The following is a 6,030-nucleotide window of genomic DNA, read 5'->3' as shown; positions in this document are numbered from 1 at the left end:
AGGAGTAAACTTGTGATGAGGACTGGGTGTTATATATATATGCAATGAATCACTAAATTCTATTCCTGAAAGTAATATTATACTCTATGATAATGAACTGGAATTTAAAAACTTGAAACTAACTAACTAACTAACTAACTAACTAACTAAATAAATGCATAGATGCATAAATAAAAAAATAGTAGAACTGCCCTATGTCTGGTCATTACACTTTTGGCTATTCATTACAAAAATACAAAAGCACTAATTCAAAGTGATGCATGCACTCCTATATTCATAGCAGAATTATATGCAATAGTCAAATTATGGAAGCAGCCCATGTTCCATGGATTTATGAATAGATAAAGATATTTAAACACATACAATGGAATATTTTTCAGCCATAAAAAGATTGAAATCTTGCCATTTGCAAAGAAGTGGATGGACTAGAGAGTATAATTCTGCCCAATAAATTAGTCACAGAAGGATAAACCCATGATTTCACTCATAGGTGGAATTTAAGAAACAAAACACTTGATCAAAGGAAATAAAAGAGAGAGACACAAATCAAGAAATAGACTTTTATCTATATGGAACAAAATGAGAGCAGAGAAGAGGTGTGTGGGGGGTTGGGTGAAATAGGTGATGGTTATTGAGTGTACTTGTCATGTTGAGCACTGGGTGGTGTATAGAATTGTGGAATTACTATACTGAACACTTGCAACTAATATAACACTGTATGTTAAAAGAAGTTACCCAACAGATTTTTCAGTCATGGAGTATAATAAATGAAATTAAAAAAAAAAAAACTACAGAGATTAACAGCAAATTTGCATAGGCATAAGACAGAATAAAGGAATTTAAATATATGATAATGGAGGCGCCTGGGTGGCGCAGTCGGTTAAGCGTCCGACTTCAGCCAGGTCACGATCTCGCGGTCCGTGAGTTCGAGCCCCGCGTCAGGCTCTGGGCTGATGGCTCGGAGCCTGGAGCCTGTTTCCGATTCTGTGTCTCCCTCTCTCTCTGCCCCTCCCCCGTTCATGCTCTGTCTCTCTCTGTCCCAAAAATAAAAAAAAATTAAAAAAATATATATATATATGATAATGATAAATAATATGATAATTAAATACATGATAAGTAACCAGAGAATCATGAAAAAAATGGAAAAGTTACCTATGGTATACCATCAAGAAAAAGCAACAGAAATATTATGTGAGTCCCAAAGGGAGAATAGAGAAAAAGAGGGCAGGAGAGAGAGAGGGAGATGGGGATTAATAGAAAGAGAGGGAGGGGCAAAAATATATTTGATGAAATAATGGCTGAAAACTTCACAAGTTTGGTGAAAGTCATATAAATTTAATAAATCCCATGGGATAAACTCAATGTGATCCACATTAAGACATATTATACTCAAACTGTCAAAAGAAAAAAAGAGAAACTTGAAAGCAGCAAGAGAGAAGTAACCTGTTACCTACAAGTGATCCTCAAAAAGATAAACAACTCATTCTTATCAGAAACTATAGAGGCCAAAAGGCAGTGGAGTTACATATTTAGAGTGCTGAAAGGAAACAAAATTATCAACCAATAATACAATATTCAGCAAAATTGTCCTTCAAGAATGTGACAGATTCTGAGACGAATACAGAAATACAAGTTGAAGGAGTTTGTTACCATTACACCTAACCTAAAGAAACGCTAACAGGTTAAAATGCATCTGGTTGAAATGAGAGGACATGAGGCAGTAGCTCAACCCCATATGAAGAAATAAAGATCTTTGGTTAAGGTAACTATATGGGCAAATCTAAATGCCAGTATTATTATATTTTTGGTTTGTAACTCCACTTTTTATTTCCTACAGGATTTAAAATGCATGGAAATGAATCACAAATCTATATTATTTAGAACATAATAATAAAGATGTAATCTTTGACCATATAAAGGGAAGACAGATGCTAAAAGCAGTTTTTGTATGCTACTGAAATTATATTGGTATCAGTTAAAACTAGAGTATTATAAGGTGATGATAAATGTAATCCTCATAGCAACAACAAAAATATCTGAAAATATACACAAAAGGAAATGAGAAGGTAATCAAAATAGTGCACCACAAAAAGTCAGTTAACCACAAAACACAGCAGTCATCAATGTAATAAGGGCCAAAACCAAATAGAAGTGAATCCTTATCAGCAATTACATAAAATATAAATTAATTAAACCTTCAATCAAAATGCAGAGATTGGAGGATGGATTAAAAACATGATAGGGAGGCCTGATGGCTCAGTCGGTTAAGTTTCTGACTTTGGCTCAGGTCATAATCTCATGGTTTGTGGGTTCGAGCCCCACATCGGGCTCTGTGCTGACAGCTCAGAGCCTGGAGGCTCCCCCTCTCTCTGCCACTCCCTCGTTCATGCTCTATCTCTCTCTGTCTCTCAAAAATAAATAAACATTAACAAAATTAAAACAAAATAAAAACTTTATAAACTATATATTGTCTTCAAGAAACTCCCTTTAGATCCAAAGATGTAAACATATTAAAAGTGAAAGAATGGAAAAGATACTCCATTCAAATAGTGTACAAAAAAGAGCTGGGTGGCTATACTAATGAAACAAAATTGACTATAATAGAAAAGCTGTTACAAGAGAAAAAAATAGGACCTTATATAATATAAAAGTGTCAATTCATCCCAGAAGATATTAAAATTATAAACATACACACAGCAAACAACAGAGCTGCTAAACATGAAGCAAACAGAGAGATGAAGGGAGAAATGAACAATTCTACAATAATAGTTGGAGACTTGAAAACACCACCTTCAATAATGGAAAAGAGAAGTAGACAGAAAGAAGCAAGGAAGTAGAGGGCTTGAGTCACAATGTAAACCAATCAGAACTAAGAAATATATATGGAATACACAGAATACACATTGTTCTCAAGTTCACATGAAATATTGTTTACGGCAGACAACATGATCAGCCACAAAACAAGACCCCTACTTCATACTATGTGCAAAAATAATTCAAAAATGGATCAGTATATATATATATATATATATATATATATATATATATATATGCTTATATATATTATATATAAGCTTATATAATATATATAAGCTAAAACTGTAAAACTCATTAAAAACATAAATGTAAATCTTCATAACTTTGTATTTGGCAATGTATTCTTAGATATCATTAAAAATCATGAGCAACAAATGAAAAAAAAATGGACCTAATCAAAATTAAAACTTGTACATCAAAGGAATTATCAAAAAAGTGAAAAGTCAACCTATAAAATGAGTGAAAGTTTTGCAAATCATATGTCTGAAAAGGTCAAATATAAAAAGAAATACAGAAAATAACAAGTGTTGGTAAAGCTGAAAAGGTCAAATATAAAAAGAAATACAGAAAATAACAAGTGTTGGTAAAGCTGTGGAGAAATTGGAACACTCATTCATTGCTAATAGGAAAGTAAAAGGTACAGCTATACTAATATACTAATATATTCGTATAGGACAATATTTTGGTACTTTTTCAAAAAGTTAAACATAGAATTTTCATATGACATATATATATACTCCAAAGAATTCATAATAGGGACTCAAGCAAATACTTGTATGCCAGTATTCATTGCAGTATTACTCACAATAGCAAAAAGATGAAAGCAATCCAAGTGTCTATCAACAGATGAATGTGTAGGCAGAATGTGGTGTACCCATACAGTGGAATATTATTCAACAATTGAAATTGTGATACATACTACAATATGAATGAACCTTGAAAACATGCTAATTAAAATAAGCCAGACATAAAACAACAAATATTGTATGATTTCACTTACATAATGTAGCTAGAATAGGCAAATTTGTAGAAACAGAGTGGACTAGAATTTACCAGGAGCTGGGAGGAGGGGGCACAGAATGGGGAATTATTACTTAATGGATACACACTTTCTGTTTGGGGTGATGAAAAAGTTTGGAAATAGTGTTGATGGTTGCACAGCACTGTGAAAGTAATGAATGCCTCTGAATTGTATACTTAACAATGACTAAATTGCATATTTATGATATTTTTTACTGTAATTGAAACAGTTTAAAAATGTTTTTCTTCTATCTTTATTTCATGAATTAAAACCCAGCATTAGAAGAAGCTCAGATCAAATCAATAAAGACTTATTAATTGTGTAATAGGAAAAGTCAGTCTCTTATCAGTCAAAAAGAACTGAAAGTATATTTAAATGAACCTAAGTGATTGAATTGAGAACATAGGGCTTGAGAGACATCCCACAGTACAGTACCTTGTGCCATGATGTTCATTCAATTAGTCAACAAATATTTACTGTGCATGCTCTATATGCTCTATTTGAATGATTTATCCATGCCCATGATATAATGACTATTTGCGTGTTGATGACCTCTATGTCCATACCTCCAATTTAGAACTCCACTTCAGATTCATATCCCCAACTGCTTGTTGACCATCTTCCCTTGAATATACTATAGACATCTCACATTCAACATATCCAAAATTCACCAATTATCTTCCCTCCATACACATTTGCCCCTCTTCCTTTCATGAAACTCAGTGACTACACCCAAGTGCAGTCAAGAAACAGCAAACCCATTATTTTTACAAGATATACAATATAAAGAATTGTTTTGGAGCTTGAAAAAGCAAAACAGAGACACTGAGGTATCATAAAAGTATTTAGCTGCAGGAAACAACTACCATCTCTAGGTAGGGAAAATAAAGGCAAGAGCCTGGAGTTATTAGACATTAGAACATTAAAATAGGAGTGGTAGGGAGCTAAGACCCAGTTCCCTGAGAAGGGTACCTTGCTCTGATGGTGCTGGGGTCTCTGACGGAGCATGACAAGCCTGGTCCTAGTTCTGGGAGTGTGGTAAAAACTGCAATGAGAACAAACTGCTACTAAAACCAACTGCCAAAAAAAAATAAATAAAAATTAAAAAAAAAATAAAAAAACAAAACAACAAGAACAAAAAAAAAAAAAAAACAACTGCCGCTGACTACTGAAAGGCCATGGCAGGAGCAACATGGACCAGAACAGAAATTGTGACAAGAAGGAAAGGTTTCTTCTCCCCCTTCCTGCCCTGCAGTCTCCTTCTAGTATCCCTATTGGCAGAACCTAACAGAAAGCCAGTTGGCAAAGGAAAATTTTGATTTGTAGTGTTTCAGCACATAAAGCAGAGTTTATAAGGCTGGGTTTGTAGCTGAGAGATAATAACCAACATGGCACATATTAATGACCTTCACAAAGACACCTGTATCAAGGAGGTTTCTTTGGTTGCAAGCAGCAGAAAATGCCTCTGGCTAATTTAAGTAAAGAGGAAATGTAAGGCTATCTGGGAGCTACAGAATCAAGAGGAATGCTGGAAAAGCATACGAATGAGGGTAGCTCTGGAGGTCAGATAACCAGAAACTACCTGACAGTTTCCTCAGAGTGCTATCACTTGAGTGAATCAACTCTAAATATTTTTCTTTACAGATTGCTTTATTGAAGTTTTATAGTTTCAGAAAAGGCATTGTAAATAAGCCATACAGAGAAAGACAGATACCATATGGTTTCACTCTTATGTGGATCCTGAGAAACGTAACAGAAACCCATGGGGGAGGGGAAGGAAAAAAAAAAAAAAAAGAGGTTAGAGTGGGAGAGAGCCAAAGCATAAGAGACTGTTAAAAACTGAGAACAAACTGAGGGTTGATGGGGGGTGGGAGGGAGGGCAGGGTGGGAGGGAGGGCAGGGTGGGTGATGGGTATTGAGGAGGGCACCTTTTGGGATGAGCACTGGGTGTTGTATGGAAACCAATTTGACAGTAAATTTCATATATTAAAAAATAAAAAAAAAAAAAAAAAAAAAAAAAAAAAAAAAAAAGAAAAGGCATTGTAATTGGCCAAGATTTGGTCATGAGCCTACCCTTCAGCAAGGGTGGGCAGGGCATCTTCTTGGATTGATGATCTTACCAAGTCTACACACAATGGGGTAGAAAATTCATTTTTTCAAATAAAATCAGGTTGATGCTATCTAATGAAGGT

The sequence above is a fragment of the Panthera onca genome, chromosome X, assembly GCF_046562875.1.
Source record: "Panthera onca isolate mPanOnc1 chromosome X, mPanOnc1 haplotype 2, whole genome shotgun sequence".
Lineage (NCBI taxonomy): Eukaryota > Metazoa > Chordata > Mammalia > Carnivora > Felidae > Panthera > Panthera onca.
The sequence above is the reverse complement of the archived record's forward strand: the minus strand, read 5'-3'. Positions refer to the sequence as shown.